A 27,888-nucleotide genomic window follows, 5' to 3' on the forward strand; every position below is an offset into this window, starting at 1 on the left:
AAGTTTAAATCAAATGTTTTCTCTCCCTTTAATAGATTTTTTTTTATGTATGAAAAATGATCTTTCTACATTTTAACCCTTTGAATTTATTTTGAAACCAACTTGTCATGTATACAAAAGGACATCATTTTAACCTTTTAACGCCGTTATGCCGTTCTATTCCGTCATAATTACACTGGGCTTTAAAGCCATTATGACGGAATAGAACGTCATAGCTAACGGCTGTCCAGAAGCCTACTGTGCTTCTCAGATTTGATCGCGGTCTGGAGGGCGTTCCTAGGGTTATAGGGACACCCCCAGACCCGATCCAATAAATGAAATCTTGCGATCGTGTGCACGATTGCGTGATTTCAATTTGTCTACATCGGAACAGTTGTTCCGATGTAGACACTTTAACCCCGTCAGGAAAGGGTTAATATAGCTTCAGTCTTTCTACCCAAAGCAGATAACTACTTTTGTAAATTGTATATCTAGTATGATCAGTTTAACCTCAGCTCCCCCCCCCCATTAACATATTTTTGTTTTCAACCACGTTCGAGTTCTGACATTTTTCTTTTGCACCATTTTTGAGCTTCATCAGATAAACAAAAAAATAACTGAATAAAAGATATTTAGATAAAAAGTAAACAAAAACACAATACCACACAAAAATAATAAGAAACAATTCCTCCCGAGATTACAACCTGCTTCTCAGTACATCTGCAAATCTGTAGGCAATCAGCAAAAAGCAATCCTATCTTAAACATCTGTAAATGTTGCACTGATGTCAATTCTATGTAATGCTATAAATCATTCAAAAAAGATAAGACTCAAATCAACTCCCATGCAATCTAATTATCTTCTGTAAACCTGCAAAGCTTAGAAAATACTGCTAGCCTAACTGCATTTGCACATTTGTGGCATAAACATTTGTAACAAAACCTGCTGATTTATGAAAGAGCTTCCACAAGCAAATTTCCTCTTTTGCCACCTTTACAATTGAGCACTCAATCTTTTTCACTACAGGGGTAGGAAGATTCTTTTGAAACTTAAAAGGGACATTATACACTAGATTTTTCTTTGCATAAATGTTTTGTAGATGATCCATTTATATAGCCCATAGCATTTTTTTTTTAATGTATAGTTTTGCTATATCCTAACCAAGCCCCAAAGATTTAGGAGAATACCGACATATACCTACTCAAGCTTGCTTCTGTTTGTGTAAAGGGTCTTTTCATATGCAAAGGAAGGGGGAGGGGAGGAGTGTCTGCTATTTCCCACTTGCAGTGGGTGCTCCAGTAACCTTTTAAACAGAGCTAAACTCCTATGATTAAGTGCCGAGCATAGGCATGAAACATGTAAGGAGGGTTATCACCTGCTACCCTTTGTATTCTTTGCCAATTGGCTTTTTTAAGATATGAGAAATAAAGTATTTGAATTTTAAATTATCTCTTACTCTGCTTGTTGCTGCCGCATTTTTTCGTTTTTCTGAGCTAAACTGGAAGCTTCTAAGTAAGTTTTTAAACAGTTTTATACTATAATTTTAGATCAGTATCTGTGCATATTCTTTTTTTTTTTTAGACAGTGTACAAGATAATATCTTCCAATTATAAAAGAGTAAATATTTTGATTTAAAGTTCTCATTTTTCTTCCCCATATTTAATATATTAGGTCACTCTTGAACCTTTCAAGTGATTTTGTTAAAGTCCAGGGGATGTTATAAAACAAAAAAACTAAAAAGTATCTTACATAGATGAGATCATTTTAGGTGTTGAAATAACATAACTGACAAAAAAAAACTAGAACAGAAAACAGATTAAAAGGATATAAATAAACCATTATATGAAACAGGTATATTAAGGACCAAAACTGCTTACATTAAAAAATATATATATATATATATATATGTTTGAACATGACACCTCATATCTCTGCTGGTCTTATCTCGGGGGAATGCCCTCTTTTTCTTTATTTTTAGTTAATTATATGTATATTCAAGTAAGAAAGGAGGTAAATTATATCTTATAGTTTGTCTATAAAGGTATTTTTGGTTAAATGTTGATGGCTAGCTATCTGTATCCTCTATTTTTGAGCAATGATAATTTGTTATCCCCTGCTCTGCGGCCCCGGCCGCGAGCCGCAGAGAGAGGATTGTAGACCTATGGACAGTGCATTAACAAGCCATTTCAGCATATTTCTTAATACCGCAACAGTTAAGCTATCACTAAGAAACTGTCATGTCAATGCATTAACTGTATAACATAATGGGTCAACATATAAGCTAAATAAACTGTAAGTCATAACACGGAGTAAAACAGGTTAACACAACAACTCTACATGGTTACTGATATTTCCATCACAAGGATTTGATGGCCTTGGTGGTAAGTTGAGTCAATATCAACCCCCTGTAACAGCTTGATCGTATTGTCCGGTTTCTGAAATGACCAGCATTACTCTTTGTGGGGATCTATCACAACTAGTCTTTCTGGGCAAGGATCGTATTAGTTTGTCATCGTATTGTGGCTCCAAAGGGAGTATAAGCTGTGTGAGGCAGCACAGTCCGTTCGGATCCATAGGCCTTCCTTTGCGGTCTTTCTGTTCCCCAGCCACCTTGATACTATACGGAAAAAGGCCTGGTAGCTTAGCAGTCTTAGTTATTCAGGGAGCTCCCCCTTGCCCTCCCTGATGTCCGATCGTTGCCAGACTTTGACCCAAAGAAGAGGTCTGAAGCGGTCTCCTGGTGCGGTTCAGTCAAAGTGATATTGTGGTGGCTGCGTGGTGAGCCTTTTTTTCGTGAAAGCCCATCTATGGGTCCGTCAACCATGTAGGGTGGGTCGATGTGGGTCGCCGCTAATCCCATAGTGAGAGATGGTTCCTTTGGCCAGATGACGCTAGGATTAAGCAGAATAGGCTTCTTTTGTAAATACATTTCTTCTGCTATATGCTCAGTCTTTATGGCACCATTTTGAGTGGCAAGTTTCTGATCCTCCACAGTAGTTGTTATTTGCATGTTAGCGGCACACAACTTATTCATAAGAATGTCAAATGGGGCTGTCTCTATTAGTGACTCCATAAGCCTCTCGAGAGTTGCGTAGTATAGATCATATTGTGTCATTACCTCTATACCTGCCATAGTCGCCGCCATCTTTCAGGGCTTGTTGGGTTCCTGCTGTATATGCACTTGTCCCGTGAAACAGAAATCCCTTTGTGATTTGCTGATTGCGAGGTTAGAATGATAGTGCCAATACAAACTTGGTATAATGCTCAGTTAAGGTCGTGTCGGTGATAGGGTATGAAGAGTTCAGTAAGCCGGTCTCCCCGGCAGCACTGATGACCCGGTACTTCCCGGGGGGAGGTGGATGCCTAGTATTAGGCCGCCGCCTTAGGCCTCTATGTTCCAATCTGTAGTCCCAGTGTCATGCATATAGCAAGAAAGATAAATATAGGGTCACAAGTGACAATACTGCAATGTCTTTGAATTATAGGCTTATAACTTGCTGTTATATGGCAATAATCAGCGGATTATCGATACATCTGCTCAGAGCTCTCAGAGTGTGAGTCCTATTCAGAACTCTGCTTGGACACACCCCCCATATTCTTTTTTATAGTAGTGTCTATTACATGCAGTTATAGGAAAATTTTTGTATACTGTCCCTTTAACTTCTTAACGACATAGACCAGTGGTGGGCAAGAGGTAGATCGTGTTCTACCAGTGGACCGCAAGTGAATTTTGACCGCCTGGAAAATTTGAAAAGTCTGCATAAGATAAATATTTCTCACACATCTAGATTCTGAGTGAAGAGCCTCGCCACCGTAGATGTATGAGAAATGTTTCTCTTATGCAGACTTTTGAAATCGACTACGAGTCTATGACGGCGGTATGTGTACTTCAGCATGCGCAACGTGGCTGTAGCTGAACTCGCTGCCCCAGCTTTGGTTACTGCCTGTCTCCTACTTTTTGTCTCAAGAGCGGTCAGTCCATAGTACCGACTCTTCATGCGCCAGGCTGAGATGCTGCTCGGTATCCCTGGGTTTGGCAGTTCCAGGTCCTGCTCTGTCTGATATTCTGCTGCTACTTTCTAGTTCTGTCCTCCGTTACTTGTCACCAGGCTCTGCTGGGTGAATGGTCTGGTGTTTTTTTTTTTCCCCAAGGGTCTGTTACTCCCCCTCAGGTTCTTTTACTTACTCTGTACCAGGCTTTGATGCTGCTCTCTGATACTTTCTCTGACACACTAATATTAGCTATACTGTGCTAGTTTCTGCAGACTTCTGTCCCCAGAATTGGTTGTCACCAGATTGTGCAGGTCAGTGCTGTTGTTGCTGTACCTGGTTGCTGTGTAAGGCTGTGGGTTTCCCCATGTGTTCCAGGCTTGACTACTCCGCTAGCCCTAGACTCGAGCCGTCTTGATTGTGAGACTACTTATTCATATGCAGGAGCAGTACACAGATAAGGTTGCTTGATGGTCCCAGTGAGACGTAAGGGGAGAGAGCTCTCACAGTCAGTAAGGAGCATGGCTGTATTTATTATTAAATAGCGTGGCTGATTTTTAAAGCTGTATTATTTGTAGCAAAAATAAAATTTTCAGCCAGCAGGTCCTATTCGTGGCAAAAATACAATTTTCAGACAGCAACTGGTGTGTTTGTTTTTAGTTAGGTGACCAGTCACTTGGAATAAAATTAGCGGTAGCCCTTGCCTTACAAAAGTCTGCCCACCCCTGACATAGACAAACCCTTACGTCTCTGGTCTCACCAAAAGCTCAGAAAGGGGGAATTATTACATGCCTCACTCTTGGAAGGTCTAGCCTCTGTCCAATTTATTCTTTGTCGAAGAGATACCTAGGTAGGTAGCGATCACATTTCTGTTGCAGTACATGACACGAAACACTGCTGCCAACTAGTGTTCTTGCAAATGTATAACAGTTATCTATATATTGTTCCAGTCACGTGCATGCTCCTACACCTTCCTACCTGCTTTTCTACAAGAAACAACACAATACAATTGCGCTTACTTTTAAATGAGCAGCAGATTTATTTTACAAATTTCAAATTTACTTCCATTTGTCACAAACTCATACAAATATATTGTGAACTTTTGCACATGCTCAGTGGGAGTTATGTCTATTTCCACTCCCCCTGTATCATGTGACAGCCATCAGCCAATCACCAATGCATACACGTATATAATCTCTGAATTCTTGCACATGCTCAGTAGGAGCTGATGCTACAGACTGTCCACAATTTGATAAATATGAAAACCTGTTAAAACTGCATGCTCTATCTGAATCATTAAAGTTCTTAGACATGGTGTTACAGCTCAGGCAGCATAGTAGAGACTTACGCGTTTTGTGCCGTAATCATAGACCCGAACGTGCATTAGGGTCATTTAAAGAACTTTATTGGTTATACAATTAATTAAACCAGTATGCTCATGATCCTATGATGTAACCCTTAGCTTTCTATCAGCTGCACATTGTCAGTGCAATAAATATATAAAAATCAAGTAAGAAAACAATTATATAATGTTTATAACTATATTTTTAGATTTAAAAAAATGATATATTGTAAATTCTGTCTGAATCATAAAAGTTTTAAAGTTTTTAAAAGTTTTAAATCATAAAAGTTTTGAAAAGTTGTTTGTTTGTTTTTTCCACACTTTAGATAGAGAATACAATTTTAAACAACTCTCCAATTTACATCTATTATCAAATTAGCTTCATTCTCTTGGGATCCTTTGTTGATGGAGCAGCAATGCACTACTGGTTGAACACATCAGGTTAGCCAATGGCAATGAGACATATATGTGAAGCCAACAATCAACAGCTAACTCTCAGTAATTCACTGCGGCTCTTGAGCCTACATAGGTATGGTTTTCAACAAATGATACTTAGGGAACAAAGAAAATAAGATAGTAGAAGTCAATTGGAAAGTTCTTTATAATTCCACGCTCTAGCCGAATCATGAAAGTTGAATTCTGACTTCACTTTCCCTTTAATTTTGCCATCATCTCCTCTGGCTTAGCAGCAGTATCCACCCTAGAGAATAATAGATATTGCAGTATTTCATATGGTACGCTTTATAATTTGCCTGGCTACTAGTGCACAAAGCTTTGCTTGTATAAGAAGAAATATTTCTACACATGACATAGCTCTTAAACAGTTAGACAGTGACTCAGCAGCGAAGTGTAATCCTCTTTGCAAGAAGAAGCTGAGGTTACGTGGCCAGTGCAGTCTCACATAAAAGTGAAGAATACCATCTGTTTGCAATTATTGAGCTCACACAACTGTAAAGACATAGGAGGAGTTTGCTTGAGGAGGATGGGGTCTCAGAAGCCACAGGAAAGACTAAAGAAATTCTCCTCCCTCTGGGCAGATGAAATGAATACTCAAGGGGGTGACAAGCCTACTGCAGCCATTGCTGGATGTGCAGATCGGTACAATTGTATCACACCAGACTGGAGCAGCGAATCGAAAACAAGAGAGATGCTTAAAAATGGAAAATTTACATAATGGCAAAATCATTAACTCGTATAAATTCCTACAACACAAAATAATAGTTTTCTAACACTTGAGGGATTTATACCATGAGCTAAAAAATGACATACGACCAGGAATGGAAAAATTACTACTAATATTATTACTCCTTAACCCCTTGATGACACAGAGATACACTGTATAATTGCGTGTCCTAAAGAAACATGAAACACAACATTTTTCTTTGCTAGATAAAATGCTGGCTGAGCATCATCGGAAATGTAGTTCCAAAACCTCTGGAGAGCAAAGTTTGGACACCCCTGATATAGAGCATACAATTTTAAACAACTTTACAATTTACTTCTTAGTTTTTTGCTTCATTATTTTGGTATCCTTTATTGAAGGAGCAGCAATGCACTATTGGGTCTTAGCTGAACACATTGGTGAGACCAATCAGAAGCTAGCTACCAGCTCCTGAGCCTATGTATACATTTCAACAAATGATACCAAGAGAAAGAAGCAAATTAGAAAGATTATATGCACTATCTGAATCATTAAAGAACATTTTTGTGTTTCATGTCCCTGTAAGGGGGTTTTGGCTCTGTAACAGAGCAGGTTTTGCTTCTCTTGTTGAGAACCAAACCATTTAAACCCTTCAAAAGGAAAAAGGGATTAAAGGAACATTAAACACTTCTTGCTTTTCTGTAAACATTGCTCGTCACACGCTCCCTATAGGGCCACAAACCAAAATCTGTAACTTATACCGCAAATCGCCTAAACCAGCTATTTGATTTGCAGAACTTGCAAGTTACAGAACTTGCATTTTGGCCTCTCTATGGCCTTTTTTCTGGAAATTCAAACAGCTCAATAAGCAGAGGTCATTAAAACTGCTTCGGACATAAAGCATCCCCCGAACATGTTTGTTCTGTGTGATTGACAGGCCCTGCTCTCACACTATTGGTTATACGAGAGAAGATAGCAAGATAGCAACATTGCACATGGAAGTGCTGTGCTCTAATACATCCAGGAAGAGGACATACAGTGTCCACTGCCTGTTGCCGAGAAGGTGGGACCTTGTCCGTCTGACCTTTAATACATAGGGCCCTAAAAATGTGTAGCAAGGTATACTGCATGTAGGTGATACATAACAGCAAATATATGATATTTACATTTTCTAAAAAACTAACTCCTTGTTTGCCAGTGAGGGCTGGAATGATTTTCAAAGCAATAGACTGCAGCTATCTCTGTCAACCAAGGAGTAAATACGTTTTGGCTTTTAAGCTAAATAAGCTTACAGGACACATAAGATGGGTCGAAAGTTACTTCTCACATTGTATGTGTCTAATAGATATTACAAACAGCAAAATAAATCATTTTGAGTTGATTCTCACTTATATGGACAAAAATACAAAAACACGAGTAGTAATGATGTATTCAAGGCAAAGTTTAACCTTAGCATAATATGAAGATGATTTTTTAACATTATATTTGTATAAAAATGAAGAAATGAAAAGTAAGTTTTCAGTTTCTATAAAGTAACAGAAAGCACCTTGTTGTAACTTATGTTTCCCTATTATTAAAAGTCAGTTAGGTTATCTTATCTATTCTGCTAATGTCAGTTAGTGACAGTTATAAAATTAACCATTTTTTTTCCACCTAAAAGTTTGCCACCCGGGTGGCATTATGAAGTAGCCGTGTGGGAAGCAGTATAAAATTATATTATAACTTGTTTTGTTATTTATAAATGTTACTTGAGCTATCTAAAGCACAAATGAATTGCATAATTGAACATAAACTGATTAACCCCTTAACGACACACTTTGTACAGGGTACGTCATACACAAACTGGTTGATAAAGACCAACGACTTACCCTGTACATCGTTAGGGGTTTAAAGAGGCTGGAAGCGATCCTTATCTGTGGCCCTCTCTGCATCGGCCAGCGATGGTGCGATCGTTGGTGGGTGGACAGAGGGGGGTGGGATCACACGCCAGGAGCGCGCACGGGGAAGGGAGAGAGGAGGGGGGACATTTTTTATCCAAGGGATCTTGGGGGTGGGGGTTGGTTATTGAGGGGGGGAAGCTACACTACAGAAAAATAAATAAATAAAAAATAGAAATTTTTAATTTGTATGCAAACCCAAGATGCCGGACAATAAGGTTGAGGGGGAGGGTTAGAGAGCTGTTTGGGGGGGATCCTACACAGCAGAATGTATTTTTTTATTTTTTTATTTTATTTAAAAAGAAAAAAAAAAATCCTTTTATTTTAGTACTGGCAGACTTTCTGCCAGTACTTAAGATGGCGGGGACAATTGTGGGTTGGGGGAGGGAAGAGAGCTGTTTGAGAGGGGTCAGGGAGGGATCAGGGGGTGAGATGTGTCAGGTGTGAGGCTGATCTCTAGACTAAAGCTAAAATTAACCCTAAAAGCTACCTAATTAACCCCTTCACTGCTGGGCATAATACAAGTGTGGTGCGCAGTGGCATTTAGCAGCCTTCTAATTACTAAAAAGCAATGCCAAAGCCATATAAGTCTGCTATTTCTGAACAAAGGGGATCCCAGAAAAGCATTTATAACCATTTGTGCCATAATTGCACAAGCTGTCTGTAAATAATTTCAGAGTGAAAAAGTGAGCATTTTTTTTATTTGATCGCATTTGGCGGTGAAATGGTGGCATGAAATATACCAAAAGGGCCTAGATCAATACTTTGGGTTGTCTACTACACTACAGCTAAAATTAACCCTACAAGCTCCCTAATTAACCCCTTCACTGCTGGGCATAATACAGATGTGGTGCGCAGAGGCATTTAGTGGCTTTCTAATTACCAAACAGTAATGCCAGAGCCATATAGGTCTGCTATTTCTGAACAAAGGGGATCCCAGAGAAGCATTTACAACCATTTGTGCCATAATTGCACAAGCTGTTTGTAAATAATTTCAGAGAGAAACCTAAAGTTTGTGAAAAAGTAAATGATGATTTGATCGCATTTGGCGGTGAAATGGTGGCATGAAATATACCAAAATGGGCCTAGATCAATACTTTGGGTTTTCTACTAAAGAAAAAAAATATATACATGTCAAAGGAAATTCAGGGATTCCTGGCAGATATCAGTGTTCCAATGTAACTATCGCTAATTTTGAAAAAAAAAAAAGGGTTGGAAATAGCAAAGTACTACTTGTATTTATTGCCCTATAACTTGCAAAAAAAGCAAAGAACATGTTAACATTGGGTATTTCTAAACTCAGGACAAAATGTAGAAACTATTTAGCATGGTTGTTTTTTGCTGGTTGTAGATGTCTAACAGATTTTGGGGGTCAGTTTAAAAAAAAAAAGTGTGGTTTGTTGTTTTTTCATCATATTTTATTAAAAAAATATATAGTAAATTATAAGATATGATGAAAATAATGGTATCTTTAGAAAGTCCATTTAATGGCGAGAAAATCTGTATATAATATGTGTGGGTACAGTAAATGAGTAAGAGGAAAATTACAGCTAAACACAAACACCGCAAAAATGTAAAAATAGCCCTGGAAAAATGGTCTTGTCCTTAAGGGGTTAAATAATAATTTGGGCAACAAAAAATTAAAACATTCTATACAAGCTAATTGTGGCTCAATTTTAGCTTGGTGATCAATAAAATAAAATACGCCCATTAACAGGATACATGCTAGACATAATGATGTATTCAAAGCAACAATTAGCCTTAATAATATGTAGCTGTTTTGTTCACAATTATGTTAGTTGTTTAAACATTGAAAATATATAAGTGTAAAGGTTTAATTTCTATGAAGTACTTTAGTTTGTAGTAATGGCGCTGCTATTTTTGAACAAGCTTTTATTTATCTCAGTGCAAACAAAGCTATGTGGAAACCCTTTTAGATTATGCTATGTTCCACACAGCCTTGTTTGGACAGTCTCTCTTATTGCCTGTTTTACATATGTCCCTAATTGTCTTCAGAAACTGATAAGAGGCAACTTTAGTTAGAAAATGGCAGTGTTTTTATGTGTTTAACACCGTTATATGTAAGCAATACTGCAATAATAAAATGCTTTAAAAGGACAGAGTACTGTGAAATTGGTTTACAATGGCTTGTTATATCAACTGAAGAGTTTATAATATATGAGAAATGTCACCTTTAGGTATAATTTTGTTTATGAAAGAACTGTTACAGTTAATTGAAACCACTACCCAATTAAATAGGTTGAGCTATTAGGAAAAGCAGACCTCATTATCTTTTCTGTCTAATGTTTAAATAAAGCCCTCCTTTTTGTCTTTTTTTACTGTTTACTCAAAGGCCAATACTTAGAGAGAACAATGGAAAATAAATATTTTACTACCTCTCTGTCACAGACACAAACTGGGAGCATTATATTATCTAAATTGTCTTGTCTACATGGTTTTTGTGTAACCAGAACTTAAAGAGACAGTCTACAAAACAATTGTTATTGTTTTAAAAGATAGACAATCCCTTTATTACCCATTCCCCAGTTTTGCATAACCAACACAGTTATATTAATACACTTTTTACCTCTGTGATTATCTTGTATCTAAGCCTCTTCTGACAGCCCCTTGATCACATGACTTTTTATTTATTATCTATTGACTTGCATTTTAGCCAATTAGTGCTGTGTTGTGCTGACTCATAAACAACTCCATGGGAATGAGCACAATGTTATCTATATGGCACACGTGAACTAGCAGTCTCTTGTTATGAAAATCTAATAAAAAAGCATGTGATAAGAGGCTGTCTGTAGTGCCTTAGAAACAGGCAGACATTTAGAGGTTTAAAGGTTATAAAGTATATTAATATAACAACGCTGGTTGTGCAAAGCTGGGGAATGGGTAGTAAAGGCGTTATCTATCTTATTAAACAATAACAATTATAGTGTTGACTTTCCATTTAAAGGACCACTAAACACAAATTGTAAACTGCTTGATTTTGAACCTTGATATCTGAGAATAATTTTGCAATGAAAACTGCATCTTTATTTTGTCAAATGAGTATATTGTTTTATATTTATTCATTTCACCGATTTCCCTTTCCCCAGAACAAAAGAATCCCTGCTAACCAATCACAAACTAATATTAAGATATAGCACAAAGTCTGTTTGCACATGTGCAGTTGAGAGAGACTGGGGAAGCCTGCCCTTACCTCTTCCCTTAAGGTGGTTTAGCACTGATTGAACTTAAATTACTATTACAAAGAACACTTCTCCTATCATGATTGTTGATGCAAAACTGATAAACCGCATTTTAGAAACATGTGACGGCTGAGAATCTTAGGGGGGAGGGTGAAGTAAATAAAAGCTTACATACATTGCCTAAAAGTATTAACCCAAACCTCCCTAGTAGAAAGTGAAACAAGCAATAAATATTGAATATATATTGCAATAATGAAACATTTTACAAATTGTTGAATGGTCCTTTAAAGGACCCGTAAATAAATTAGATTTGCATAACCAACAAATACACAATAAAAAAGACAATTCAATAGCACTTAGTCTGAACTTCAAATGAAGAGTATTTTTTTAGAAAAAGAAAGAAAGAAAGAAAGAAAGAAAGAAAGAAAGAAAGAAAGAAAGAAAGAAAGAAAGAAAGAAAGAAAGAAAGAAAGAAAGAAAATGTATCGAGAAAGAAAAAGAAAAACAACCTCAACCAACTAATAATTAGTGATGGGCAAATATTTATGAAAAAGATATTAAAAATAACAAACATAGGTCATATTCATTTGCTCAGAGCAGGGGTATCAAACTCAAAGTATTTGGGGGCCACTGGCCAAATGTTCTTTTCCTATGGGGGCCACTTGAACTGAGTAAGTGCTCCAGAACTGGATAAACTAGGAAATGAAAGCGACATTTAGCCAAGTAGTAGTCCATTGTTAGCAGTTGTAGCCCAAAATAGACGTAAACAGTTCTCTATATTTGTGTGAATACCAAATGAAGTGATCATCTTGGAACTGTATAGGAATGTAAAAAGTGGTGGAAGTCTACACTTGATGCTTGCCTTTATAATTTGTCTTGTAAATACCTATTAAAGGGCCACTAAACCCAAAATCTTTCTTTCATGATTCAGAAAGAACATACAAATTTAAACAACATTACAATTTACTTCTATTATTTATTTTGCTTCATTTTTGAGATATCCTTATTTGAAGAAAAAGCAATGCACATGGGTGAGCCAATCACATGAGACTTCTATGTGCAGCAACCAATCAGCAGCTACTGAGCATATCTAGATATGCTTTTCAGCAAAGAATATCAAGAGAATAAAACAAATTAGATAATAGAAGTAAATTAGAAAGATGTTTAAAAATGCATTCTCTTTCTAAATCATGAAAGAAAAAATGTGGGTATCATGGCCCTTTAAGAACATCAACTAGTTATACCTCTTAGAACCCTAAAAAAAAATATTGACAGCCCAAATTAATGGTTTTACCTATTAAACAAGGGAGGGCCAGATGAAACGATCTTGAGGGCCACATTTGGCCCTGGGGCCGGTACTTTGAGACCACTGGCTTAGAGCAAATGTGCAATATTTTCTGGACATGTCATTTTGTTTTTGAAAACAATTGTTAACTTCCTTTGTACTGAATGTAACATTCAAATATTAATATTAAAACGTTACATACATACTTCAATGGAAGTCTAAGGGCATCAATATTAAAATGTTATATTAATAAGTTTTTTATATTGAAAACAAACATTTGAATGGGGGGGGGAATCAGGGTTCATATCGCATCAAGAGTTAGAAAAAACTAACAGGGCACATGGCTAAACAATTTAAATTGTGTTATTTCCATAAATAAAGTTTTTTGTAAAAGATATTTAATAAATGTGCATTGCACTTTCTTAAAGATTCAGAAAAGACAGGGAAGAGGAACAAAAATGAATTGCTTGTATTTATAATTTCCTTTTTTAGCTTTAAATATGAAAACACCACATATACATGGTCTGTGATAAAGATCTGCAGAATTTCTGTTCATTTATAATTTTAAAAATGACACATACATTCAACACAATGGAAAATAAAATATGATATTACAAACTATTGCACCAAACACAAGTAAATGATTAGGCAACACCCTAAGTCAAATCAGGGAATCACCCTGCACAGCAAGGATCCTAATATATATTAAAAAAGCATGCAATAATTATTTTGCAATCAGCGAGACTTGCATTAGTATTGTAGGTACTCACAGTTAAAAGAAAATACACGGTGTAAAGTTTTCTAATAGAAAGACCAGAACCACTTCAAGGAGTATAAATAAATGCCCAAAGTTTTCCAAAATAAAAGATGTTCTGTTATAGCAAATATTTCACATACAGATCATTAACTACATAAAAACTCTCATATTATATAAAAATAAATAATAATAATAATAATAATAATAATATTAAAAAGTTCAGGTCCCTGGAAAGCACAGTGATTGCTTACACTTTAGTAAACACATTTTTATGTTACCTTTAATAGTCACCGCTTTTGTTACAAACCCAAGTTCAGATCAGTTCGATGGTGGCACATTCTCCACTGTATTAGAGAAGCAGGAGAGGTCTGGCTGCAAGTCTGCTGTAACTTAACTCTGTAGAAAGTGCTGTGTGAAGCATTTCTGCTAACACACAGACCATGACCACAAGGACCAGTTGATGAAACAAAAAATGAATTAACCCCTTGTAAGTTAGATGCCTTTGCTTTAAAAGCAAGATTTTAACATATTCCAAACTGTAGGTCTTTAAAGGCAGATCCATGTAGAAAAAAAGAATAAAGAAGTTCATGGAATTTATTTTAGCTTAAGTATATGTGCTAAATAATCTGTTAAAATACATAGCCCTAATACCCGGGCTTATGCAGATTAAAAGAGCTCGATTTATCAAACTAGGGCGAACATATTCGCCCCTGTCCACCCCAGCTCGCCTGTAGCGATCAGCAATACCGGAATTCAGCATTGCACAAGAGCGCTATTTTGCGCTCTTGTGCAACACTGCCCCCTGCTCCCGCACAGCCAATCATGCGCGGGCAGGAACTGTCAATCTGCCCGATCGGATGAGACCAGGGAGACTGAAATTCTCCACCTAAGAGGTGGATAAGAGGTTTAGGGAAGCAGCGGTCTGATGACCACTGCTTGATAAATACGGACTGCAGAGCCTCCCAGTTCCGGCCACAGATCCTAGATAGCTGCTGATTGATAAACACTTTCTGTGCACAAGTATGATTGACAGCCAAGCAAGTGCATAATGTTTATGCACCAATCAGTAAGTAAGGCAGGGTGTGACCATAAGATGATGATCTCAATGTTAAAAAAGCTGTAAAGACCCTGGCATTAAAAGTCAATTATAAAAGAGGTTATCTGTACTTTTAACTCTTAGAATGAAAATGCATAAAAAATATTTAAACACACTGGTTCTGGGAGGGAAAAAGCATTACGGTGTTAAAACTATAGGCTCTAATCTGTTAGAGCACGTCATTTTAACTAGCGATGCTGTAATCCAACGTGTTTAACCCCTGCAAAGAGATTAAACACATATTTAAAGTCTTGTTCAGGCCCGCAGAGCACTACTGCTCCCTAGAAGATACTACTGCTAATCGGTTAGAACAAATTAGAGCATGTCATTTTAATACGATAATAACCCTTTAAAGAGACAGTGAACTGCTGGTCACAACTACGGCAGTATGGTTTCTAATTACCACACTATTACTTTTGTCTCCTGCGCCTGCTCCCTTCTTCAGAGTTGTTTGTCTATTTATACCATTTACAGGTGACGGCTCAACATCTAAGCAAAATTAATGTTTATAAAGCATACAACAGAAATGATCCGCTGTTTTGCATGCCCAAGTCACATCTCTTGTAAAGCCTCTTAAACGTTGTTTATCTTAATACTTATGCTTTGGCCAATCAGGGCCATATATAATTAAGCCGCGGCACTTAACAGCCAATCACTGCGCAGCATGTAGGAGTGTTAGTTTTCTGTATTCCAGTGAACACACTTCAGCCACTCTGAGTGGGGAAACATTTAAAATTATTTTCATGGGGTGGTACTGGGACTGCAAAACAATGCACATTTTTCTAACAAAATGATAGTTTTACATGCTTTTAAAACAAGTATTTCTAAGCAATGCAGTTAATTTCTAATGCATAAATAAATAAAGTATTTAATGTCCTTTTAAAGACATCTAACACAGGACACAACCCTTTACTTATTGTTAAAGGGACATGAAATACAATTTTTTTCTTTCATGATTTAGAAAGAATTATTATTATTATTATTATTATTCAACAAAGGATATCAAGAGAATGAAACTAATCAAATGTGTTTCATTCTCTTGATATCCTTTGTTGAAAAGCATATCTAAATAGGCTTCTATTAAATAATAGAAGTTAATTGGAATGTTGTTTCAAATTGTATTCCCTATGTGAATCATGAAAGAAAAGATTTGGGTTCAGTGTCTCTTTAAGAAGGAGTGCAGCATAGACTATTTAATTTGCTTAATTCTCATAACGATACCCAGATACCATGTGCCCCAGGGGTGCCCACAGAACCAGCACTGACACACTCACAACAACCACTTCTATTCTCAAAGCTCAACTTCAAGTGCAGGAGTAAAATTTCTCACTTTTCCTTTGGTGTTGCCACCTGGCAGCAGATTTAAAAGGACAATTTCAGACAGTTTCAATCTTCCTTTGCTTTGTGACATACGAGGCCACAAATAACCCGTGAGCAAATAGTGTTGAAATCCAGTAAAACATAAGCTGAATGAAAAGGTCTATTATTTCAATGTAACATTTTATAGAACATTTCACTTTTAACATTGCTTAAAGGGACTATGTTTTTACATATATGCATAATTTATATTAGTAATTAAAGAGATGTTAACTTGCAAAAATAAAATACTCTTGTAGTATTACAGCATTTAATTATTGCACCGCTGCTTGCATATAACTATGTGTTAAACCCCTTGCAAAGGGACTGAATACTCAGCTATAGAGCAATGCACTACTGGGAGCTAGCTGAACATCTAAGTTAGTGCTGTAAAATTCACTTTATCTTTCATAACGTCACGTGTCTGTCAAATTCACTTGATATCTCATAATGCCAGTAATGCCTATACCATTGACCATAGGATTCTAATAGAGCACTTGCAGTACATCTGTGGTCTAGGAGGCACAGTCCTTAACTGGTTTAAATCTTTCCTCGCTGGTAGATCACAGAGAGTAATATCAGGATCAAGCTCATCAGCACCGACAGAACTGGCCTGCGGAGTTCCACAAGGATCCATCCTGTCTCCCATGCTATTCACAATTTACTTGCTACCACTGAGGGACATCATTAACCGACATGGCCTAAGATATCATTGTTACGCTGATGACACACAACTCTACTTCTCCTTTGCTCCAGATACTACAGACCCAGCATGCTGCATAAACAGTTGCTTAACAGACCTCAACGAATGGATGAATGCTAGCTGTCTCAAAGTGAACCCGGACAAAACAGTTACTCTTGGTGAGGGGACCCTGTGCATCAAAAATATCCCACAATCACCCAACTGGCCTGGAACTTGGAGGCTCTGGACTCATTAGTTCAGCAAAGGTACAAAACCTTGGAGTGCTAATTGGCGGTGGACTATCTTTTAAACAGCAGATTTTCGCCTTAATAAAATCTGCCTTCTTTCATCTGAAAAACATAGCCAGGATACAACACTTAATTCCACCGGATGATAAACCAACAATAATCCATGCATTTGCATCCTATAGGTTAGATTACTGCATTGCATTTTACTAGGGCCTCCCAAAAAAAGAACTCCATCGCCTTCAGACGGTACAAAATGCAGCAGCCAGACTACGGACCAATCAAACTCGCTCCTGCCATATAACACCTGTTCTCCACTCCCTGCATTGGCTTCCAATTAAATGGCAAACACATTTTAAAATTGGCCTGCTGACTTTCAAAGCCTTAAACAACCAAGGCCCACAGTACCTGAAAGAGCTCCTGACACCCTACATCCCATCCCGTTCACTTAGGTCAGCCAAAACATCCCTCCTCTCAGTGCCAAGATTAAGGACAAACTCAGGCTCCAGAGCATTCGGCCACGCAGCCCCTACTTTCTGGAACTCTTTACCGTGCGCAATCAGAGAGGCACCGTCCTTACAGACTTTTTAAAAAAAGCTAAAGACCCACCTCTTCCATCAGGCATTCAGTCCGCTTATCTGACCTTCAGAAACTCCTAACTTTTATGTTGGTATATTTGTAAAGTGCTTTGAGTCTCACGGAGAAAAGCGCTATATAAATCGCAAATTATAATGGATATTGGCGAGATCATTAAAACACTATAGTCCATGCTAGCTAATTAACTTAATCTTTCATAATGCCACGTGTCTGTCAGTATTGTGAGTACCCACTTTGGAATTACTTGTTCACCGTTTGGCAATGTGGCGCCCCATGTGAGTTTTATGATTGTAGATTAGCTTTTCAATAAACTGAGACCGAGTTCATAGAAGGAAGAGCTGCCTATCAGCGATTTCATTTGATGATCACTCTCATGGGCACTTACATTGGGTGGTATTTCACTTAAACACTTGGTTTATATATTTATGCATTAAAAAAAATATTAATCTTCCTTCTTATTATCGATTGAATGTGCGGTATCACTTTATGTTCTTTTCCCATATTTTTATGAGCGCCCTCTTGTGATAATCTTGTTAGATTATTTTTAGTTTATTGAAGAGTATGAAACAAATGAGATAACATTAAAAAATTAGAAAGTTGCTTAAAATTGTATGCTCTCCATGAATCACAAACATTTCATTTTGACTTTACTGTTCCTTTAATATATTTTCTACTCCGTCATTAATTTAACTCTTGCTAAAAGGATACTTGTACTGCAGTACGTTTTGTTATGGATTATGATTTATATTAAAAATACAAAAATAAAAAAACGATACACAAAAATAAAAACAAAGTAAAAACACAACAATCAAATAAAGCACAGCAAAACTATTCAAAATATTCCAGGAAAAAAAAGGTAGATATCCGGAACAAAGATCAAGTTGGATTTAAAAATGTTATCATTCTTGGAAAAGAAAAAGCGGGGTAAATTAATAAAGATGTTCCTTGTCTGCGGTCAAACGCTAAAGGACATTAAAGTAACATTTAGTTATTTTACGTATTATGTTTAATATAAACAAGATGTATAAAAGGAAATAATAAGCATCTTCAGCTTTAACTATGATTAAAGCTTCTGGAATTCTATACATTTTGTAGGATCAGGCATTTATTTTAGGTTTTTCTATTTGTAAAAGTCACTTTTTTTCAGGGCTGGGGGGGAAAGAATGTTAAAGGAACATTAAAGCCATAATGTTTCTTGTAGGATTCAGATAAAGCATAACATTTTCAACAACTTTATATAATTTACTTCTATTATCATATTTGCTTCGTTCTCTTCGTATCCTTTGCTGAAGGAGCAGTAAAGCACTATTGGGAACTAGTTGAACACATCAGGTGACCCAATGACAAGAGGCATATATGTGCTGCCACCATGAAACAGCTAGCTCCCAGTAGTGCATTGCTGCTCCTGATCCTACCTAGATATGATTATCAAAGGATACCAAAAGAACAAAACAAAATAAATAAAAGTAAATTAGAAAGTTCTTTAAAATTGCATGAGTTTCATGTCCTTTTAAAGGGATACTAACCCCAATTTTGTATCTTTCATAATTCAGATAAAGCAAGCCATTTTAAGCAACATTCTTATTTACTCCTATTGTCATTTTTTCTTCATTTTCTAGCTAACTTTATATGAAAAGCTTACCTGATAAATTTCTTTCTTTCTTGACACGGTGAGTCCACAGGATCATCAATTACTGTTGGGAATACCACTTCTGGCCAGCAGGAGGCAAAGAGCAGCAAAGCTGTTAAGTATCACTTCCCTTCCCACAAACCCCAGTCATTCGAACAAAGGAAAGGAGATTAAGGAAATAACACAAGGTGCAGAGGTGCCTAAAGTTTATATAACCAAAACTGTCTGTAAAAACAGAGTGGGCCGTGGACTCACCGTGTCAAGAAATAAATAAATTTATCAGGTAAGCATAAATTTTGTTTTCTTTCTAATGACACAGTGAGTCCACGGGATCATCAGTTACTGTTGGGAATCAATACCCAAGCTAGAGGACACAGATAAGGGAGGGACAAGACAGTTAACCTAAAAAGAAGGCACCACTGCTTGAAGAACCTTTCTCCCAAAAGAAGCCTCAGCCGAGGCAAAAGTATAAAATTTATAGAATTTGGAAAAAGTGTGCAAATAAAACCAAGTCACAGCCTTACAGATCTGTTCAGACAACTCATTTTTGAAGACCTACGAAGAAGACACCGCCCTGGTGGAATGAGCTGTTATTCTCTCAGGAGGCTGCTGTCCAGCAGTCTCATATGCCAAACGAATAATACTTTCCAACCAGAGAGAAAGAGAAGTAGCAGTAGCTTTCTGACCCTTACGTTTTACAGAAAAGCAAACAAACAAGACAGAAGACTGACGAAAGTCCTTTGTACCCTGCAAATAGAACTTAAAAGCATGCACAACGTCTAAGTTGTGTAATAAACGTTCTTTATGAGAAGAGGGATTAGGACAGAGAGAAGGAACAACAATTTCCTGATTAATATTGTTGTCCGAAAAAACCTTAGGAAGAAAACCAAACTTGGTATGAAGAACTGCCTTATCCGAATGAAATATCAGATAAGGAGAGTCGCACTGCAAGGCTGAAAGTTCAGAAACTCTCAGAGCAGAAGACATAGCAGTAAGAAACAAAACCTTCCAAGATAAAAGCTTAATATCTATGGAATGCATAGGCTCAAACAGAGCCTGTTGTAAAACTTTAAGAACAAGGTTAAGACTCCAAGGTGGAGCAACTGATTTAAACACAGGCCTGATTCTGACCAGGGCCTTACAAAAGGATTGTACATCTGGCACATCCGCCAGACGCTTATGTAGTAGAATGGAAAGAGCAGAAATTTGACCCTTGAGGGTACTGACAGATAACCCTTTCTCAAGGCCTTCCTGGAGAAAAAAAGACAGAATCCTTGGAATCCTAACCTTACTCCAGGAATATGCTTTAGATTCGCACCAATGAAGATATTTACACCATATCTTATGTTATATCCTTCTAGTAACTGGCTTACGAGCCTGAAACATGGTCTCGATAACCGATTCGGAAAAACCACGCTTGGCTAAAATCAAGCGTTCAATCTCCAAGCAGTCAGCTTCAGAGAAACGAGATTCAGATGAAGGAAGGGCCCCTGAAGAAGAAGGTCCTTCCTGAGAGGAAGTCTCTACAGAGGTAGGGACGACATTTCTATTAGATCTGCATACAAGATCCTGCAAGGTCACGCAGGAGCTATTAGAATCACCAATGCTCTCTCTTGCTTGATCCGAGCAATGACTCTCAGAAGGAGAGCAAACGTTGGAAACAGATATGGCAACCTGAAGTTCCAAGGAACTGCCAGAACATCTATCAAAAAAGCTTGAGGGTCTCTCAACCTCAAACTGTACTTTGGGAGCTTGGTGTTCTGACGAGACGCCATCAGATCTAATTCTGGTAACCCCCATTTGGACATTAGCCTGGAGAACACTTCCGGATGGAGTTCCCACTCCCCGGGATGGAAGGTCGGTCTGCTCAGAAAATCCGCTTCCCAATTGTCCTCTCCTGGAATGTAGATAGCAGATAGACAGCAATTGTGAGCCTCCACCCACTGGATGATCTGAGCCACCTCCTTCCTGGCTAAGGAACTCCGGGTTCCCCGTTAGTGGTTGATGTAGGCCACTGAGGTTATGTTGTCCGTCTGGAATCTGATAAACCGGGCTAAATCCAGCTGAGACCAAGCCCTCAATGCACTGAAGATTGCTCAAAACTCTAGAATGTTTATGGGGAGAGCAGATTCCTCCTGAGACCAAAGTCCCTGTGCCTTCAACGAGTTCCAGACTGCGCCCCAACCTAACAGGCTGGCATCTGTGGTCACAATTACCCAAGAGGGTCTCTGAAAACACATCCCTTGGGATAGATGTACTTGTGACAGCCACTACGGTAGGGAGTCCTTTGTTGAATGATCTAGAACTATTCTCTGTTATATATCTGTATAATCCCCGTTCCACTGAGCGAGCATACATAGCTGCAGAGGCTTCAAATGGAACCGAGCAAACGGAACTATGTCCATGGAAGCTACCATCAACCAAATTACCTCCATGCATTGGCTACCGATGGTTGAGTCGCCGACTGTAGAGAAAGGCAAGCAGACAGAATCTTGGCTTTTCTGACCTCCGTCAGAAAAATCCTCATAGCTCGAGAATCTATAATGATTCCTAGGAAGGTCACCCTTGAAGACGGAACCAGAGAACGTTTCCCCAGATTGATCTTCCAACCGTGGGAACGAAGAAATGCCAGCAAGGTCTTTGTATGGGATTCTGATAGATGAAAGGATGGTGCCTGAACCAGAATGTCATCCAGTTAAGGCGCCACTGAAATTCCCCGAGACCGAATTACTGCCAAAAGAGCTCCCAGGACCTTTGAGAAAATCCTGGGAGCCGTGGCAAGGCCGAATGGAAGCGCTACAAATTGAAAATGTTTGTCTAGATAGGCAAACCTCAGATATTTGTGATGATCCCTGTGAATGTGAACATGTAAGTACGCATCCTTCAGGTCTATGGTTGTCATGAATTGACCCTCTTGGATCAGTGGCAGAATGGAGCAAATAGTCTCCATCTTGAAAGACAGTACTCTGAGGAACTTGTTTAGCAACTTTAGATCTAGAATGGGTCTGAAAGTTCCCTCTTTTTTGGGGAATCACAAATAGGTTTGACTAAAACCCGAGACCCTGTTCCTGACATGAGACCGGCACTATCACTCCCAAGAGGGAAAGATCCTGCACACATTTCAAGAACGCCTCTCTTTTTATCTGGTCTACAGATAATCTTGAGAGGTGGAACCTTCCTCTGGGAGGAAAAGGTTTGAACTTGTACCCCTAAGAGACAATGTCCAGTGCCCATGGGACTGGGACATCTCGCTCCCAAGCTTGCGCGAAAAGAGAAAGTCTGCCCCCAACTTGATCCGATCCTGGAATGGGGGCAACCCCTTCATGCTGGCTTGGATTCAGCTGAGGGTTTCTTATATTGCTTCCCCTTGTTCCAGGACTGACCAGGCTTCCACGAGGGCCTAGCCTGTTCCTGTTTGGTAGAGGCTGGGGAAGACTTACCTCTAAAGTTACGAAAATTATTCTGACATCGCTTTATTTTGTTCTTCTTGTCTTGGAGCAGAAAAGATTCTTTACCGCTCATGATAGCCGAAATAATTTCTGCCAATAACGGCCCGAACAAGGTCTTACCCTTGTAAGGGATGGCCAAAAGCTTAGATTTGGAAGAAACATCAGCAGACCAAGATTTAAGCCATAGCGCTCTACGTGCCAATAGAGCAAATCCAGATATTTTGGCTACCAACTTGATTACCTGTAAAGAAGCGTCAGTAATAAAGGAATTAGCTAATTTTAAAGCCTTTATCCTATCCTGAATCTCCTCCAATGGAGTTTCTGCTTGCAAAGACACAGACAAGGCATCAAACCAGTAAGCTGCCGCACTGGTTACTGTAGCAATGCACACCGCCGGCTGCCATTGTAACACTTGATGAGTATACATCTTTAAATATGCCTCCAGTTTTAAATCCATGGGATCTTTGAAAGAGCAACTATCTTCAATAGGGATAGTAGTTCTCTTAGCCAAACTAGAAATCGCCCCCTTCCACTTTGGGAACTGTCTGCCACGACTCCTTGATGGAGTTTGCGACCGGGAACATTTTCTAAAGACAGGGGAGGGAAAAAAAATGTATTCCTGGCAATAATCTCTGTGGCATGGTCTGGTACTGGGAACACCTCCCCAGGAGAGGGTACATCAAAGTATCTATTTAATTTACTTGACTTTTTAGGGTTGACAACGATGGGCGCATCAGAGTCGTCCAAGGTAGCTACGACCTCCTTTAATAAAACACGGAGGTGCTCAAGCTTGAATATGAAGGAAACCACTTTAGCATCAGAAGCAGGAATTACACTATCCGCATCCGAGAGTTCACCCTCAGAGGCTACTGAAGTATCTTCCTCTTCCATATGAGAAGTAGCAATTTGGATAGCCTGAGATGGATCAGATACTCTGCTGTCTGACTCAATAAACTTCCTCGTACGCCTCCCTTGCAGTAAAGGTATGGCTGCAAGTGCCTCAGATACCGCTGAGGAAACCTGGGCCACAATTTCGGCCTTTAAAAACACTCCATCAGGAGGAAGAGAGGAAGCGCAGGGCACTCCGTGAGACGGTGGTACAATTTGGGACATTTGTGGAGAAGGCTGTGGCATAACCTGAACAGCATCCACTTTAGATAATGGTGGCTCAGAATCAAACAGTCTATTCTTGTATAATAAAGTTATTTCGATACAAATGCTACAAAAAGGTAAAGGTGGTTCCACATGGGCATTCAGACAGAGTTTACATGCCTCAACAGCTATAGGCACTGACTCCATATTGCACAGACACCAAAAAAAAGTTTAATCTTCTGAATAAGTTCAGATAACATAAAAAAGCGTAACTGTCTCTTTAAGAGAACTATTCAGCAATCAGTGTCTTCAATTGATCAAACACCCTCAATGAAAACCCCTCAGGGAACTATACAATATTTTTTTTAATTCACAAAGAAAAATATGTTAAAGCACCCCTACACCACAGCAATATGCTGTGGTGCCTATCTGACTTCCCAGACGCTGTTGAGACACTCAGAACACAGGGGGGCCGGAAGAGGAGAAAAACACAACTTAAGCCATACAGAGGTGAAAAACAGCGTCAGAAAAAGTGCATGCTGCGTCAGGGATAAGCTCCGCCCCCATGACCTCATCGGCAAACCGGACCGATCTAATACAGTAAAACGGAGCAATCCGTTATGCCAAAGCTTAGAATATGTCCCTCTTGCAGTACAAATAAACCGGAGACATCACCAGTCTCTGCTGAGCCACAAAGATTACAACCTCTCTCACTAGGACTAAGTCCTGTCACTTAGTGCCCTGGCAGCCTGCCAAAAACTTCCTGCCTCAGGAAGCTATTTGTCCCATTATAAGAACAGTCTTTTACTAAGATCCTTTTAAGTGTCCTGTGTAAGAAATATAAAAGGCACTTACCTGGACTCTTATCTGTCTGACAGAAAGACAGCACCAGGAATGGGAGGAAGCCGCTCCTCACAGAGTCCTGTGAAGAAATAATGAACAGAGTAAGCCTACTCTGGCATAATGTAGAAAGGCAGCAAGTATTGTCAAGAAAAACGCAGTTTGGCCCACCCCACAAGTTCATAACTGCTTTAAAGCTACCACAGCCCTACTGAAGAGACTAACGTGGAGTACAGCTAAACCCTGTTGAGAGGGAAGATCAGAGCAAGCTTGCTCAGGCTTCGAAATAATAAATTCTTGATAGAAGAATCTTTAACAGACACCTAAACATTTACCTCCTCCTTGCACCTAAGGCAAAGAGGATGACTGGGGTTTGTGGGAAGGGAAGTGATACTTGACAGCTTTGCTGTGGTGCTCTTTGGCTCCTTCTGCTGGCCAGGAGTGGTATTCCCAACAGTAATTGATGATCCCTTGGACTCACTGTGTCATTAGAAAGAAATTAAATTTTCATGATTCAGAGCAACAATTTTAAACAACTTTCCACTTTACTTCCATTAACAAAATGTGCAAATTATTTTTATATTTACCCTTTATGAGTCACCAGCTCCTACTGAGCATGTGCAAGAATTCACAGAATATACATATATGAATTTGTGATTGGCTGATGGCTGTCACATGATACAGTGGAAAACAGACATTACTTTAAAATTTGTCAGAAAAAATCTACTACTCATTTGAAGTTCAGAATAAGTGATATTGCATTGTCTTTTTATCATGCATTTGTTGATTTTGCAAATCTACTATATACACTGGTCCTTTAAAGGTACATAATGGTAAAAAGCAAAAGTGTGCATTTTATTATTGTATTGTTGTCAGCTTCAGAATAGCAATGCGCTACTGGGAGCTAGCTAAGCCCATCTGATGGGTCAATCTATAGGTGTGTGTGCGCAAGTGTGAATGAATGTGAGTGTGCGTGTGTCTATGTATATGTGAGTGTGTGTGCGCTCGCGCATGTGAGTGCGAATGAATGTGAGTGTGCATGTGTGTGTGTCTATGTATATGTGAGCGTGTGTGTGCGCATTAATGTGAGTGTGTGTGCGTGCGATCTCCTGCAGCAATACAGTAAAGGAAATTAAATCTGTAGTGGGAAAATGTTTTACACATCTGACTTCACTTCCCACACACACTTTTTAATTCAGTGCAGTCCCAAGAGAAGCACAAAAATACAAACTGTTTAAAATGACAACAGATTGTAAGATTATGTAGGATGCACTTTTTGAGTTCCCATACAGTTCTTTATCCTGTATTTCACACCATAATAATTTACAGCTCTCTCATGAAAGGTTCACAAAAAAAGCAAAGACAGTTCTGTGAATGCTTAGTATGGATACCAACTCATTTCTAGACAGCCAAATAATTGCCATAAAAAACAATAATAGGCTCAAAGACAGACACAGACATAAGAGAGAGAGACAGGAGAGACAGACAGCGAGAGAGAGAAAGAGAGAGAGAGAGTGCTCGAGAGAGAGAGACAGACAGACAGAGACAGAGAGAGACAGAGATAGACAGACACAGAGAGAGACAGAGATAGACAGAGAGAGAGAGAGAGACAGAGATAGACAGAGAGAGAGAGAGACAGAGAGAGAGAGAGAGAGACAGAGAGAAACAGAGAGAGACAGAGAGAGAGAGAGAGAGAGAGAGAGAGAGAGAGAGAGAGAGAGAGAGACAGACAGACAGAGATAGACAGACACAGAGAGAGAGAGAGAGAGAGAGAGAGACAGAGAGAGAGACAGACAGAGAGAGAGAGAGAGACAGAGAGAGTCAAAAAGACAGAGAGAATCAAAAAGACAGAGAGAGAGACACACACACACACAGAGAGAGACACAGAGACAGAGAGAGAGACAGACAGACAGACAGACAGAAATAATGTAAAGGAGATTTCTAGCAAAGGAGTAAGAAACAATAAATGCAAGACAAGAAATAAGATTTTCTGGTTAAATGGGCATAAAATGTCAAATTTGACAAAGTAAAACCCCAGCAGAGAATGTATTAGATAAAACAGACACAGATCCTGAGGAAGGCTTGGAACAGAAAATGGAGAGAAGTGATATGGTTGAAAAAGAGCGTGGAACATAAAAGCATCATAACTTAACCTAACAAAGTATCCGAATGCACAAGCATAGGAGCCGGCCCATTTTTGGTTCAGCACCTAGGTAGCGCTTTCTGATTGGTGTCTAAATGTAGCCACCAATCAGCAAGCGCTACCCAGGTGCTGAACCAAAAATGGGCTGGTCCCTAAGCTTACATTCAAATAAAGATACCAAGAGAACAAAGAAAAATTGATAATAGGACTAAGTTAGAAAGTTGTGTAAAATTGCATGCGCTATCTGAATCATGAAAGTTTATTTTGACTAGACTATCCCTTTAAATTAAGAAGTAGCAGGTTCAGCACTTATTGGCAAACACATAAGTAAATTTCCACAAACACTGCAGCTCCCGGTAAGGAAACCCACCAGTGAGCCAATCAGGAGTGGCAGTTGTAAGAACTCACCAATGGTTACCAGGGGGAATTGCAGCTGGATCTTACCTACGTTTTAGCCTCTTTAAATGGGTTAAAAGAGACTTGACACATTGTCCCCTTTAAAGGGACAGTCAAGTCAAAATTAAACTTCATGATTCAGATAGAGCATGCTATTTTAAACAACTTTCCAATTTACTTCCATTAACAAAACGTGCACAGTTTTTTTATATTTATACTTTTTGAGTCACCAACTCCTACTGAGCATGTGCAAGAATTCACAGCATATACGTATATGCATTTGTGATTGGCTGATGGCTGTCACATGGTACAGGGGGAGTGGAAATAGACATAACTTTGCAATTTATTTAACAAAAATCTACCACTCATCTGAAGTTCAGACTAAGTGTTATTGCATTGTCTTCTTATCATGCATTTGTTAATTATGCAAATCTACAATGTTGACTGGTCCTTTAATTTAAATAATTTACAGCATTGAGCATTGTATGCAAATGTCTACTCTGCTCAAAAGAATTGTGATCCATTATACATACATACATACAGGTAGCCCTCAGTTTACGCCGGGGTTAGGTTCCAGAAGGAATGGTTGTAAATCGAAACCGTTGTAAATTGAAACCCAGTTTATAATGTAAGTCAATGGGAAGTGAGGGAGTTCGGTGTTACTTATGACAATTTTGAGAGGGGTTAGGAACCTAATACATTATTTTCAAAGCTTTGAAATGAACACTTTA

At 38.6% G+C, this 27,888-nt stretch overlaps 1 protein-coding gene across 3 annotated transcripts in view; it reads right to left on the reverse strand.

The window, feature by feature from the left end:
• CSGALNACT2 (chondroitin sulfate N-acetylgalactosaminyltransferase 2) overlaps nt 1–27,888 on the reverse strand; it is a 136,677-nt gene that overhangs the window by 85,029 nt on the left and 23,760 nt on the right. The window contains exon 1 of one of the 3 annotated variants that reach the window (XM_053692091.1): nt 13,910–14,332. The exons of the other annotated variants lie outside the window; for them this stretch is intronic. The gene's annotated coding sequence lies outside the window, so the exon portion shown is untranslated. Of the gene's footprint in view, nt 1–13,909; nt 14,333–27,888 lie in introns of those variants that run through there. 3 annotated transcript variants of the gene reach the window in all.

The sequence above is a fragment of the Bombina bombina genome, chromosome 9 (assembly GCF_027579735.1).
Source record: "Bombina bombina isolate aBomBom1 chromosome 9, aBomBom1.pri, whole genome shotgun sequence".
Lineage (NCBI taxonomy): Eukaryota > Metazoa > Chordata > Amphibia > Anura > Bombinatoridae > Bombina > Bombina bombina.